Source organism: Haemaphysalis longicornis, unplaced genomic scaffold (genome assembly GCF_048455015.1).
Source record: "Haemaphysalis longicornis isolate Haplotype H1 unplaced genomic scaffold, Haemaphysalis longicornis Haplotype H1 scaffold_5, whole genome shotgun sequence".
NCBI classification, from domain to species: Eukaryota; Metazoa; Arthropoda; class Arachnida; order Ixodida; family Ixodidae; genus Haemaphysalis; species Haemaphysalis longicornis.
In genome coordinates, this window is record NW_027526385.1 from 71,069,111 (window position 1) to 71,084,880 (window position 15,770).

The window sequence follows — 15,770 nt, forward strand, 5'->3', positions numbered from 1 at the left end:
TGTATGTTACCTGGTGTTTTAATAAAGCGTTATTGCAAGTGCGCTGCTCCTTATTGTCTGTCGCACATTAGGAGTTTGTGCACTGAATCAATTCACTAAAAATGAGCACATACAAATTTTGTATACTTTTGTGAGATTATAAAAAAAATCAGTTCGTTTGGCAACCATGTGGAAAAATCAAGCGCCACGTGACCGCACAGGGCAGCACAGGCTGGGAAAAGCTGCATAAGTGTGGGCCCTGTGGTGGTGCTAGCACGAAATGAACTGGCTGCCACTCACGCTATCCCACTTCAGGGACCAGGGATTTTCACTTTGAAATCTCGCAAGGCCATATCGATTGCATCTGAAGTTATTTCCGTGGTGAGCCGAATGCTCGCACTGGGGAGCAGTTTTCGCCTCCACCAGTGCCAAAAGTGCTGACCAGTCCGACGCTACTCTAGGCTTCTGGTACATGACTGACATAACGGAGCTTCATTCGTGGCAAGAAATCCTTCCTCACCCGGCAGTCAATTCCCCAAAAAAACTTGTTCTAGGGAAGACACTGGCAAATGAGTAGATGGTGCTGGACATTCTGCTGCCTGATGGGTACAAGCCTATAGCGCGTCCAGTACAACACCCCGTGCCATCTACTGGTTCGATTAAATCATCAACAGCCTACTAAGTACACTGCACGCGAAGGCCTCTCCCTTTAATTGTTTACCTCCAAACTTCCTTATTTGGTCCCTCTATCGAGTTTTGGCCGCCCTGTTCGAGATCCGTCTGTCTATATCTACTCTTGCCCTGGAGGTCCATATTTTATTATTTCATAATAAAGAACTGCTAAAAGAACTTCACATCTGTCTTTAAATTAGGGGTACAATCATGGGTTTTGAAGCAAACACCTTGGAATCAAACCCCAGCGCAATGCTATCATTTTTTCCAGGGCGTGTAATTTTTTTACAATATGTTCACCCAGCCCAATGCATCCTTTTCGCATACGAGGGTAATGTGATACCTCTTAGGCCGGTTTAGGTGCAGGGCACTGCATATCAGTGTGCTTAATCAATGTTGCGCAATCGCTGGAAGTGCCGGGCTTGGCGCCTATCTTGGAATGGGATATTAGAGCTTGCAGCACATGCACATTCATTACATCGTTTAGCGTATCCGCAGTGCGAGGAAATATGAGACATGCTCAAAAATCATGCACTTCTCGAAAGATCACGATGGCTTAACGCGAAGCCTTCTCGTGATGGGTTCCTTGGTTGGGTGATCCCACACGGGTGCATGTGCTACTCTGGAGGTAGGCACCTCTTTTCTGCCGGTGTAACCACAGCAACACACTCGGGTATGCACTCCGTCGGCCTAACGTTTCGGATTCGGATTTACAGCGTGGATTAGTACCTGCTGCTTGGCGTGCAGCGAGTGCTTCACTGAGTGCCAGTAGGGCTGCCACCTTTCCCCGAGAAAAAAAAACCGGCCCTTCGGGGGTGAAGGGGCATGGTATATAGAATATTTAATTCGTGTTAAAAAAAGACGCCATGTTTTTGACATGCGGCGCCATTTATTGTAGCGTTTTCTTAGAAAGAAATCAACATAACCTTTGACTGAAAGTGATTGAGAGCTTGGTTATTGCTCTGTGTGTGCTTCACTGAAAAGTAACCGCAATTTCTGACCGCGGCGGCAGCATTTCGTTGTTTTGTTGCTATCTTAGGTCCCCCTCCATCTCGGGCAGCGCGATCGCCCGCGTATTTTCTCTGCTCGCGTGTCTTAGCGCAACTTGTCGACACATATATATTGTCATAGTTGTTGAATTGACGCTCATAAAACACCAAAACGGACATAATCATAGCACAAGGGCCAAAAAACCGGCCAATGACGGCCGGTTTTAAGTATGGACTGGCCACTGTGTAAAGAACCGGTCGGGCCGGTCCAAAATCGGGCAGGTAGCGACCCTACTGAGTGGGTGCAGGGTGAAGGTGTTAAGCCTCAAAATGTGACGTTAGGCCTAACGTCGTAAACCTCAAAATGCGACGTTAGGCTCAATGTCCTGCGGCTGACGGCTAGCCTTACGGCATGCAGAGCAACGTCATTCTCATTGTGCGGGCTCATGCATGCAGCAGCCCGAGCACTCGCCTCCCGGGCATACCCAAGCCCCAATTGCCTCCCACGGAGCCAGGTCAGCTCGCGACAGCTTTTGGTTTGGCTACCTCGAGATCGCCACGTATTATCGCCTCCGATACCCTCCCGCTCACCCTTCCCTCGGCTACACGGAAGAACGGCTCTGGAGACTCCTGCAAACAATATTTACCTAACAGAGCTCTCCTTCACCGTATTCACGTACCCCTCCCTAGCTATTGCCCTCTCCCAACTGCACGTCATGCGGCACGACCCAGCCGAAAAAAACCATTGGGAGGTCCAATTGGCCCTGTCCAAAACACCACTGGAACCAACTGGAACCAATTGGTCTCCAATTGGTTCCAATTGGTTCCAGTGGTGTTTTGGACAGGTACCAATTGGTCTTCCCCAGTTTTTTTCGGCTGGGGAAGGCCACCGTACCCGTCGCGGTGGCTCAGTGGCTAAGGTGCGCTGCTGAGCACGAGGTCGCGGGTTCTATTCCCGGCCGCGGCGGCCGCTTTTCTGATGGAGGCGAAAAGCAAAAACGCTCGCGTGTACGAGATTTCGGTCCACGTTAAAGATTCCTGGGTGGTCAAAATTAATCCCAGAGCCCTCCACTACGGCGCGCCTCATCGCCTGCGTTGCGTCGGCGCGTTAAACCCACAATCAATCACGAAGGCCACCGTACAGCACTGCATGTGGGCCTGCCCCGGCGACCGCCTACTCCCCCTCTCTTCTAATCACCACCCCGGAGCAATGGGACGTGGCGCTGGGCTACTGGAACCTGACGATCGCAACAAACCCTGGCGTAAGAAGCAGCCACGGTCGCTGAGCAGCTGCGGCCGCTGGACACACCCCACGCTGAACGTCCCCATATGAATAAAGTCTCCCCCCCCCCCCTTCTCTCCCCCCCCCCTTCTCTCTCTCTCTCTCTCTCTCTCTCGGAAAGCGTGCTCATTTGCGCCCAGGGCTGGTTTCTTCGTACAATTCAATCAAGTTCGCTACGCCATCGTTGCCTTGAGCAACTGACAAGAGCCTTGAATTTCACACTGCAAGAGAGAGCCCTCTTTACTTTTGGTCAAGATTATGTAAGACATATGTCGTACCTAATATTGATATAGATTGTTACGCGAGTGGTATAGATTACCGAGCGAGTACTGAACAGAGTCTTGTCTGGCGCTAAGTTACGTCGCCGGTCATCTCGCCCGGCTATGCAAGTAATCCACACGGGACATCACTCGGAACTCGTACAATAAAACCACGCCTTATAGTGTACGCATCGGCACCCACGTGCACCTTCTATAGAGGGCGCAAACAGTGCCGAAGTCGTACGAAATAGTCTGGCACTGCAAAAGCTTCAGCAGACGTGAGGATGCCTTTTTTGAGAAATGGCAAGCCCCCTAATGCCCGTCTCCGATTGATTCGTATCGAACTATCTGCGTTTGGTGAAATTGCCCGCTGCGCGTTGAAAAGCACTCTTTATTATAAAGCAATATGAGGCGAGCCTGACAAATCCCCCCCCAAGATGGCGTCCATGACCCAAGGTTTCCATGGCGTCCATGACCCAATTCCTTCCTTCCCCAGCATCCTTGGGCTACGAGCCTCCTCCCTGAATAAAGACAATCAATCAATCAATTTTAAAAGCACCATCAAACGATTACTTGTATGTATCCCCCATAACGCAGACGTATCCCGAGGCGAAGCACGGCGTGCCCAACATTCACATGGTGCCCAACTGGCGGCTGGACGCACGGGCCACTTTTGATATGTACGAGAATTGGGCCAAGCCAGCGCTTTCTGCCATCGTCTAGAAGCTCTCGTCGAACTCTCCCAGACGTTTCTCCTTCACTCTCAGAAAAAATGGAATCTGTAGTTATTCCTTTTAGAGGGCCATTCACTTGCCACAGCATTGACCCCTTTTGGATTCTTAGGGAGAGGGTCACTAGGCTCCTTTTCGGAGTCACGTGACCCAGACCAAGCGTAGAGAGAGAGAGAGAGTATGCATGACTCCATAGAATGTATATATATAGTCACGATGACTCCAAATTAGCGAAAAAAGGGAGTCCAGCTGGCTACTATGTGACCACAGTAATGACAGCCCCCTCACTATTTCTTATATATTTAACATCCCGTGTCAGCTAGTAACTCTTTATCCAAATGGGAGCTATAGGAACGCGTTAGGCATGCCCGTCTGTTGGTCAATGCCTCCTAGCAGTACACATTTCCTTATAAAAATAGTCGATTGTGGGGTTAAACGCGCCATAGCTACAACATATATAAGGCGCGCCGTAGTAGGGGACTCCGGATTAATTTAACCGCTTAGTGATCTTCAAAGCGCGCCGAAATCTCGACACACGGGCGTTTTCGCTTTTCGCCTCTACTGGAAAAGCAGCCACTGCGGCTGGGGTCTTCATAAATAGTCCGTTGAAGGTCTAGAGAGAGAGACAACCTTTAATAGAAAAGGATGACTACTGGTCACGATAGGGGAAAGGAATGGGGAGGGAGGGTAAGAGAAAATAAACAAATTAATGCTGGTCGTTCTCAGTAGACTCAATAACTGGGCCAGTTCCTGGAACCTGCAATTCATGGGCCAGTTCATGGTGATCGCAATAGTGTTTGTGCACGTTCGCCAGTTCGTTCGGGGGAGGACCCGCTCAAACAACCCGTGCCAGACCGCTTTTAATTGAATAAACCTCTATTTCATATAATAGTTGTGCATCAGTTTGTTGTGGATCGGGATGGGGTTGGGGAGATTGAAATGTACGGTGCGTGGCGAAAGCTGGGCACCACCAAACTAGGTGTGTGAGGTCTGATGGAGTGGTGGTACGGCAGTAAGGACATCGAGGGGGCAGGTGAGGGGTATACCACTTGCGAAGTGTTTCAGGTGTGTACGCTGAATTTGCAATATATTTCTTAATAAAAATTTCGCCTGAGCGGGCCTAACAACTGTACCCTTTTCGGCAATTCAGCACTGCCATATACCGAAACTTTGCTTGCATTATATTTATCTCTATCGCCAAATATGTCGTCTACGTACAGTCGACGACATATTTGTCGGCGTTGTCGGCGTCCACCCCTCCCCCATTCTCCTTGCCGCGCCAGCTGCGCTCACCGCCTCTCCTCTCCGATAGCGAACACTCTCTCGCGAGGGGCATTGGATTGGATTGGCTTGGATTGGATTGGATTAAAGTGGATTGTGTTGGATTGTGTTGCGTCATAGCCGCGGCAGACACACTGGCGCCGGCGCATGTGCAGTACTCTCTCTTCCGCGGTCTCCTCTCCTTCGGGCGCGCTGCGCATATAACCGGTGTGCCGCTCTCCGGCGGCCTTTCGGTCGACGGTTGCTCTCCGATTGCGCTTGAAACCCCCTCAGCGTCGCATCACACCAGGATTCCCGCGAGGGGAGGTGGGCGTAATTTTTTCGGGGGGAGGAGGGGTTAAAGTTGTTTTCAAGCCCCCCCCCTCCCCCCCCCCCCCCCGACAGAGAAAAAGCGAAGTAGTTTGCAGGCGCCCTTAAAGGCTATGAAGACAAAATACATATTGGTTCATTAAACAGACTGCATTTCCCCGATAACAATGATACCAATCTTATCGCAAACTTCAAACGAATAATCGAGATATTAAATAAAACATGAAGCAGCGGCCACTCCCCACCCACTTTCCGGCGATTTCTCTATGACATCACAAGATCTTTTTACGATTGGCGTCAAACGACTTAAGACACAGCCAATCAACATGGCTGCGCGATTGTAGAGAGCATCTAGTTCCGTTGATGCTATCATTTCAATTGTTACGTGCTGCTAACGCACTCGTAACTACGTTTTAGTGCTGGCCTGTACTGAATCACTCCTGCCCATATTACGTCACTGCAGAGCTAAATTTGAAAATTTTTGATATCTGCTGCATTGCTCCGGTTTAAAAACGTCTTCTGGGGTTGGAATGTAGCTGAGCGAGTTACCAAAGGCTAGTTCTTCCAAATTCAACAAGGTTGTATTTTGTCTTCAAATGGGCTTAAGGTCTCTATTGGAGATGATTATGATGGTATTTAGTGCCAGATGAAGTTGTAAACTGGGAAAAAATCCGCAGATCGCGTGGTGCAAATCTGCGCCCGTGATAAGGTACGTATACTGCACGCACGGGCACCTTGCATTAAATGAGCATAGTTTCATGTGATTACTTGCTTTATTTAAACGTGTGGGGTATGATGAGTGTAACATCCGCAATAAAATGGCGTAGGCCGTAAGAATGCGATTTTTTATTTAGTTGCTGTTGTTCAAAACGCAGAAGAAATTTTTTTTTGCTGATAAGCATTCTACGCCCGATCGCGTGGTGTGAAATGGGATAAGCCGGATAACAAAAGTCACGATAACGGGCACACCATGCGACAGCCGCTACCTACCTTGGATTTGCGTGCCTGTAGATGAAGCGAACTACCAAAACTGCAGCGAGAATAAATATATCTTTACTGTTCATGTACTTTGTGTATCATAGTATATTTAGGCGTTTATGAGTTGAATTTACGTTTTCCCTCTTTCTAAGTTACCTACCCGCTTCATAGCTGGCGCTCCTTTCAACAACCAACGCAAGCGCAAATATTGCATTAGAAATAAAACGAGATATAAATTTTTGGCTCACAAACATAAAGGTGCCGTGGCATCGTGTAAATATTGTTACGTGGCGGCAGGACACAGATGAGACGAACGATGGTATGGGGTGAAGCGATCTATTTACAGAATGGGCATAGCGGCCATGACGCAGACCTCGCTCAAGAAGCGCGCCAGGAACGTCGTCGTCGTCGTAATCGTTCTTCGGTGAAGGGGCTGTGAGGAATTGCCCACCTTAGTCCCGTAACATCACCCCCGGGTCGAGGGCGACCGTCCCGGTCGATGCCTAGGCAGCATGAGGATTGCGATGCGGTGAGCGATGCGATGAAAACATATATACAGTGGAGATTTGCCTGCCGCCACAGATGAAGATGACGTGCCTGTTGATGCCTGGCCCCACAGAAGCGATGTCTTCAAGCAGGAACGAACCGTCTGCGGAATTCGAACCACGTCGGACGAAAGGGCTGGGGACACGGCGTCTTCTTTGGCCTGTTCTCGGCTTGTATCGGCTGGTCTTCAGTGGCTGCACACGGTCTGGGGACACGGGCGGGGACACGGGGCAGGGGACGTGGTCGAATGCAGGTCGCAGTGGGCTGGGGCTGTCGGACATGGCCGACGGTCCCTCGACGATTTCGCCCAAGGCCGAGACGATGCGATGCGGAGGCCAGGATGGGGACGATCCGGCACACTCCACCAAAATGTTACGTGGCGGCAGGACGCAGATGAGACGAACGATGGTATGGGGTGAAGCGATGTATTTACAGAACTGGCATAGCGGCCACGACGCAGACCTCGCGCAAGAAGCTGTTGTTGTTGTTGTTGTTGTTGTTCCTTTGAATATTGGCGCATACCCAATCAGGGGATCGGCCAAACATCAGTCGTTAATTCGAATGAGATTCAAAGGAAATTAGAAAATTAGAATGATTCAAAGAAAAATATAAAAATTTGGAAGCTTTTCTTGTGTTGGAGGAATTGAGTTTGGAATTTGGTTAATATTGAAACAAAAAAAGGAAATAAGTAAATAAATAATTAAATAAAGAAAAATAAGAAGAGGAGGAAGAAGAAGGAGGGAGAGGAGGAGAATTAAAAAAAAAATTAGAAATGGATGCTTGTGGAGGGCTCAGGTGAGGATCCAGAACAAGATACGAATTAGGTTGTAAATCTTTTGGAATTTTCAATGAAGCGCAGAAGAGCAGAACAAACATCCCGGCGGCAATATCCCGTTTCTGAAGCCCCAAATGATAAAAGAGCCGGCACTGATAATACAAACCCCAGGCGATGAAGCGGCACTTCAAGGAGCTGACGTCTGAGGCTTGAAAATCGCCGACATGACAAAAGGAAATGGTCGACAGACTCTTCTTCATTACAGTAACTGCACATGGCAGTCTGCGCCAGACGAGACCTGTGGAGGTATCTGTTCAACTGGGGCACACGACATCGAAGGCTCGTTACAATCGCCTCCAGGTCGCGTGAGGGGCACCAATTCGGATTCCAGGAGAATTTTAGATGAGAAAAATCTCGCATTGACAATAAGACTGATTCGTGCTGCCCTTGAAGCTTCAACAATCTACGGAATCTTACAGCGGCTAATAAAGGCGTTGTCTCAATGACGTCGACAACAGGCCCGGAGAGTGCTACCCTTGCCAGTGAATCTGCGGTTTCATTAAAGGTGATTCCCGCATGCCCAGGGACCCAAAGAAGGTCAATTTCAGTTGGTTGGTTGGTTGGTTGGTTCCTTATGATATGGCGCGTACCCACGCGGGGGATTGGCCAAGACGCTGCCAGTAATAATTAGGCTGTGACCCGGTTTATTTTAGAGAAAAAAAAAAGGAGTACGAGAAAAAACATTGAGAGTAGAAAAAAAAAATCTATGGATTGAACAGGATTGTCAGGAAAAAAAAAAATCTTGCGAATGAAGGCATAGCTATCTAGCAGGGCATCCGGCCTGTCGCCGCAACAAAGGAATGAAAGGCGATCACGACATCTCTGTGGCAATATCCTACGACGGAAGCACCCAGGGAAAGAATAACGGTTAAAGATAAAGGGAGATTCAGCCGATTAAACGTGTATTCAAGGTGCGTGCGTCGCATCGAGGAAAAGCTGCGGCAATTTAAAAGAAAGTGTTCTATTGTTTCAGGGGCATTGCAGAAAGGGCATTGAGGAGATAACGCCTGACCAGCTTTGTATAGATAAAAATTTAAAGGGGGGATTCTGCAACGAAATTTTGTGATTGCGACCTCACATTTACGAGATTCGCAGAATTTAGGCTTCCATAAGTGAGAGAGGTGAATATAGTCGGAGCATGAACGAAGGGCATCTTGCCGATTACTTTGTAAAACTTGAAGGCGCCTGAACCTCGCCCCCAAAAGAAAACTGTCAATTGGGCAATTCACGACGGCAGGACCCCCAAGAGCCAAATTGGCTAATTGGTCTGCCATTTCATTGAAGATTATCCCTGCGTGACCAGGGACCCACACTAACCGGATCTCGCGAAGCTGGTAAGGAATGAATGAACGGAATGACCTGAGAATAGAAGAATCTTTATCATTTGTTAGAGCAGTGCACACGGAGAGAGAATCCGAAAGGATAACCACCCCCGCAAATCTGTGCTGTAATTTATTAAGGGCTAAGATTATCGCCAATAATTCTGCCTGAAAGATCGGGGTATAGTCTGGCAGCCTGATTGAGAAGGACCAATCTAGAGACTGAGAATATATCCCTACCCCAGCCTTCTCATCACTTTGCGAGGCATCTGTGGCAATGACGACATCAGTATGAAGAGTGGCCAAGTGATCTTCAAGTAAATGATTGAGTAATCGGGCCGGCAATAATTTCGCATGCGAAGGAAAAATGTTGTCCAAGCTTATGTCGACAGGCGACAAATTATCAGAATAGGGCTGGAGTAGAAAAAGATCTGCACGAAGAGGCTGCAGCCATGCCTGAACGCAATCCAATTGAGGACGCTGAAATCGGGGCCACGTAAATCCTCGAAAAAGGTCAGGCCTCAAGAGGAAGATGGGTTGAGCTTCGTATAATGGAGATTCAAACAGTTTTAGAAATGTTACAACAGTTAACAATTTAAATCGATCCAGAAGTGAAGGCAACCGTGCCTCAAGGTACAATACAGAGTTAGCTACATACTTTGGCAACCCTAAACATAAACGCAACGCCAATCTCTATAAGAAATAGGGGATGGAGTTTGTACGTCGCGCAGCCAGAAAATAACACGCAACCAAATTCCAATACTGGGCGAACATAGCAACGATAAATCATTAGCAGGGCGTCTCTACGCATACCGAATTTATGATTGCATAGCCTACGCCGCACTCCCGCAGCTTGTTCACCTTTGGCAGCAATGTGCGAAATATGAGGACGCCATGTGAGGTGGTCGTCATAAATTATACCCAAATATTTAATTTCCGTGACCTGAGGGATGGATTGCAACCGGTATGTTAGACGTAATGATATAGGGTTATTGCTGGGAAATACTATAACGGCACATTTACTGACATTTAGCGAGAGGTGTAACGTGCTAAGCCAATTATCCAGGACAACCACATAGTCCTGCAGTCGCTGATATAACGCTTGGATGTCCCTATCAGCCGAGAAAAAAGCAATATCATCGGCATACACATAGGTAGATATGCCGTTCTGTATTGGGATAGAACTAAGGAGTAAGTTAAAAATAACTGGAGAAAGAACTGATCCCTGAGGAACTCCACGAAATTGGTGATACTGGGATGTCGATAAGCCGCCCTTGGAACAAAAGAATTTCCTTCCCTTTAAAAACTCGCCAATCCAGGAGCGGATGTACCCTGGAATCTCGCTAGATGCAAGGCGTGACATCAACGTGCTGTACTCTACGCTATCGTAAGCCTTTGCTATATCTAGGGTTACCAGCGCACTTACATGTTTTAGTCGGCAAGCTAATTTAATGCGGCTCTCGATGTCGACGTGGGCCTTCCAAATAGAATTTCCAGGTCTGAAGCCAATCTGGGCGGGGCTTAGAATACGATTACTGTTCAGAAACCGCATAAGCCGGCCATGCAATACCCTTTCAACCAACTTTACCACGTTGCTAGTCAACGACATCGGCCTAATATTGTCTTTGACGAAACCCAAACTTTCGTTTTTCAACAATGGTGCTACCCTAGCGATTTTCCATTCAGAAGGTATCCAGCTGTTTTTTAACGACATGTTGACAATGTTTAGTAAATCATCAGGAGACACCTCAAGCAGAAATTTTAACATTGCCACCGTAATGCCGTCTGATCCTGGAGCACACTCAGACAGCTGCAAAACAATATCAGCTAATTCCGCCCTTGTCACTGGAGTGAAACCCTCATTCGAAAACTGGCACACAAAAGGAGAGGCCAACCCAGAAGAAAAACGAGATTCCAGTTCCTGCGCAATACGTTCCAAAGTTTGCGCGCCAGGAACGTCGTCGTCGTCGTCGTCGTAATCGTTCGAAAATCTTCGGTCAAGGGGCTGTGAGGCATTGCCCACCTTAGTCCCGTAACAATATTACGAAGCGATTATTTAAATATTAAAAGACACAGTGATCACGCAAGGATAAATCAGGGGTCAAGGGAAGAAAATGACTAACAATTGCGGCCTCTTTTGTGTGTTGCATGGCTCTTCGAGTGTGAGCTCCCCAAAGCAAGGGCACTTCGGCCCTTGCACCGTTCTGTCATGTCAGCGTTTTTGTGACTCAGGCCCCTGAACATACACAGCTGTGGGCAGCCGCCGCCCAGTCAAAAAGCGGCCGTGGACGCAATGGAGGGGCTTTAGTTGTGACCGAGGTCGAAGATGGCCATCGGGTATTGTTACTGTCGCAAGCGCCGTCTGCCTGTGGCAGGGCTGGTGACCGTCAAGCCTTCACGTGTAGGATAAAGTCTGGAACTCGCTCGGCTTAAGCCGCAGCGTGCCCTTTTCGTCAACGCCCTGTTCCCCAGTTTAGTAGGTTAGCGAAAAATACCTCCCAACGAATCTGCCTAATCGCGGAGGAGAAAATGACTGTCTGCAACACCGGTTTCTGAAGGGGACACGCAGTGCGCACAAGATGAGCCCATTCAATTATCCCACGCCAACACCCTCCCGGGCTCCACAGAAACGTGAAAAAGAATGAAGGGGTGACGCCCAGAAGAGGGACATACTTTGCTATGCGCCTCATCCACAAAGGCCCTCTGCCCAACCACGACATTCATCCAGCTAAATCACACGTTTCGCCCAATACGCAGACCCATCGCTTTCTTCAGTTAATTTACAGGACTGTCTGCCACCGCCGCTTGCACGTGGTTCTGTTTGCACATACAAAGATCGCCTTTTCCCTTTCGGTCCTTTATCCCACCAGTCTTCACCCATCAATGGCGGGCGGTCTCTTTTTCTCCGCCGCGAGTCAGTGCTGACCACTCCTTGCTCCCCCGGTTATACCGTGGCGAGTCAATCTCCTCTGCGGAGAACGACTCAGCCGGCCAATTATTGTCTGTGTGGCCACATGCCACACACAAAGGGACACAACGCACTTCTTTGGCGTCCCGTGCGCTGAGCGTACCAGAGGACTGCCATAGCTTTTGGAGCTGCACCCCTTCAACCCGATTATCCGACCCGGGCGCTTCGTTTTGTGTAAGCACCAATGCGTTAGGACAGGCATTGGGTCGTGAATGTTTTTTTTAATAGTGGCACATACGAAGGATATGCGTCTTTGTTCACAGACGACGTACCAGGCATAACAGGCAGCACGGCGCCGGCCGTAAAAATTTCGAAAGAAGGAAGAGGGGGGGGGGGGCTAAAGCCCCCCCCCCCTCCCCATTTTTTTTGGCTACGCCACTGGAACTTGCGACGGACGGATAGAGTGTGATGGAGGCAAACTAGACGAATAGGGAGATCAGAACAGCGACTAGAACCCAAACCTTGATCGAGATCTTACCGAAAGACGTAAGAAAATCGCCATCGTTCATAATTTTCTCTTGCTACGAGCCTGGGAAGTTCGCCAATTTGGTGAAAAGGGGGCACTATGCGCGGCGCTGTGGCCCGATATATGGTTCCCTAAAAACTACGGAGTGAGGAGGGGGGGGGGGGGTTGAACCCCCCTCTGGCTACGCCACTGGCGCTGTGTACCCACAATGAGGTGTTTGCATGATTACGCTGTGTACCCGCAACCGTCTTATAGATGGACGGTTCGACTCAAAGAATCGGCAAGTGGTTTTCATAATTCACAATTATCAGAGCCATGGGAAGATCGACAACCTCACGGCGATCGCTTTGGAATTTTTCCCTGCAAACACAACCGCAATACTGCAACCGATGGACCAGGCCATCGTTGAAACCGCCCAGGAGCTGTACCGCAATGCTCTGTTGAGGCGCATGCTCACAGCGTATGACGCCAGCAAGAGATACAACATTGATTTGCTTGGTGCGATACAGTCGCTAAACATTTCATGGAAATAATTTGCTCCTTTGAAGGTAGCCAACTGCTTTGCGCACGCCGGCGTTTCCCGCACCCTTGTCAGCGACCCTGACAATGACCAGCTTAATGAGGACTGGACATGCAGCGATCTCTGCACGAGGCTGTTCATAAAATTGCTGGCCAAGAGGTAGAAGGTGACTTCGAGACGTTTGCGTTGGCTCGCGCTGCGGCTCCCAACCCCGTAGGGAGTAGCGAAGGGGTGGTCCGAGTAGGGGTGACGTCGGGATCGACGAGTGGCTACGTCCGGGCGCAGTGTACACACTGTGTCTGTTGCAGGCATTCAACAAAGTCTTTCTTCCTTCCTTCCTTCCTGCTCGCCCCAGCGTCGGATGTGGGGATAATTGACCCTGTTGTTGATGGCCCGACGAGGACGAAAAGGCACGTGAGGTGCCAACTATGATGCAGACGGAGGAGTGCTTACGCCTGCTGCGAAATAAAGTTCAATGCATGGGCGGCGACCACAGCCTCATGCAATTTATGGTGGAATGGGAGCAGAGGTTGCTTGTACCCGGCAAGAACTTGAAACGGCCAAATCTCACAGCCTTTATAGCAGCTGAATAAAGTTTTGCTTCACTGAATACATTCTGTTTTGATTCCTCGCAGTTGTGGCGCAATTAAAGCTCGACTGATTTAGATTTTGCTTTGGTGTTGCTTATATCGAAATACCGCTTATAACGAAAATTTTTCCCGTCCCACTGTCTTCGTTATAACGAGGGACTACTGTATTTTGTTAGAGCTAAACACTAGTTGTTAAAAGCCCTCGTAAACGACGCCGAGCAATTAAAAAATGGCGGATATTGTCGACTTGACTTCTGCGCTAGTCAGCGTCCGCACAACTTTCGACACCTCATTCGCAGCGTACCACAATTATCGAGCGCACTTCAAATATCCCGCGTAATCTTGGAGGAGCCATGTGTTGTACGGCGTCGCCCCAATCACCGAACGCACTTCAAATCTCGCACAGCATCATCTGTGGCACTGTGTGCAGAAATATTGAAGGGAACACTGCGTGGTCAATTTCTCTTTTTAATGAGAAAATGACCTTTGTTGACAATAGAAGGGACAGAACAGAACTCCAAACTTCAAAATATCTTCCTTTGATCGGCTGGAATGTTGCGTAACCCTTCAGCGACATGAGCAGTGCGTCTCACAAGAACAGCCAAGAAATACAATCCAATCCAATCCGCCTCACCAGACAGGAAGAAGCTGCGTTCCTCGGTTCTCCGCTCCACGTGTACCTGCACTGCCAAGGTGTGTTGCACTTCTTCGGCTGCTCAGCCCCACCGGTCGTATATCCATGGCTAACGAACGCACCTTCATCATGATGAAGCCGGACGGCGTGCAGCGAGGTCTCGTCGGCGAGGTGATCAAGCGCTTCGAGAACCGCGGCTACAAGATCGTCGGCCTCAAGTTCATGATGGCGTCCGAGCAGCTGCTGAAGGAACACTACGCTGATCTCGCGGGCCGGCCCTTCTTCAACGGTCTGATCAAGTCCATGCAGACGGGACCCGTGGTGCCCATGGTCTGGGAGGGAGCCAACGCCATCCTCACAGGCAGGGACATTATCGGCGCCACCAACCCGCTTCAGGCCAAGCAGGGAACGATCCGCGGCGACTTCTGCATTCAGGTGGGACGCAACTTGATTCACGGCAGCGACAGCGTCGAGAGCGCCGCCAAAGAGATCGCGCTGTGGTTCAAGAATGACGAGCTGGTCGGCTGGAAATCCCCGCTGCACTCCCTCTTCTACGAGTGATGTGGTCTTGGCTGATTTTTTTTTTTCTTTTTCGTTTTCGTTTACGTGCTCCCAAGTTTATCTCGTCGACCTACTCAGCGCGCTGCAATAAGCAAAAATAAAAGTAGTTCTTTCTCTCCACGATGCGTCCGGTATTTTTGGTGGCAATTTTCGCTGCAGGCTACCAGCGGACGCACACGGCGTTTCGCGGCCTATTCTTTCGGGGCGAAGTGTCTCACTCGGCTCGTTCTTTGATTGGCGGCGTCTCACGCCGCGTCCCTTCGGTCCCAGACGAACAGACCCTGCTGGCACGTGCAGGAAGGAAGGCCACGTGTGGCTACTTTTGCTGTTTTCAGCGCAGCCTACGCGTCTCATTTGCTTTAATACTGTTTACTTTTTGTATTCGAAGGGACGCAACGCCATCGCTTATTTTGTAGGCTTCGTTGACGGGGAGGACTCGGAGAGGCGTTCTTTTGTGGGGGACATCGTCGCATGGCGGGGCTCTGCTATACCTGTAGACTGCTACAGCATGGTAACTGGAGGGTATGGCGTTGAAATCAAAGCTTGTATGAAGGTTAACATCACGCTCGTGCCGTGACCCTTGCTGTGTTTTTAGCGGCCCCGCAGTTTCGAACCTGCGTCGGACACGAGTCACGTATCACATGTTGGAATGCCACGAGGCGTCCTTTTCCGCAGCGGCTGCTTGTGGAAAGCCTTTGAAGATGCTAGGAGTCGCTGAAGACGCTGAGACTACAGCCATCACTGGCTTCAGTTCAATCGCATACGTTGCGTTTTTTAAATAAAAAAACGTGCTTATGATGGAACATTATGAAAATTTCTCTGCCCACCGACGGTGAGGTTAGGAGGGAGC

At 49.4% G+C, this 15,770-nt stretch overlaps 1 pseudogene; it reads left to right on the forward strand.

Annotated features, from left to right (window-relative positions):
• The first annotated feature begins 14,334 nt into the window (after positions 1–14,334).
• Positions 14,335–14,978, forward strand: LOC144139282 (nucleoside diphosphate kinase A pseudogene; annotated as a pseudogene).
• Positions 14,979–15,770: the final 792 nt, after the last annotated feature.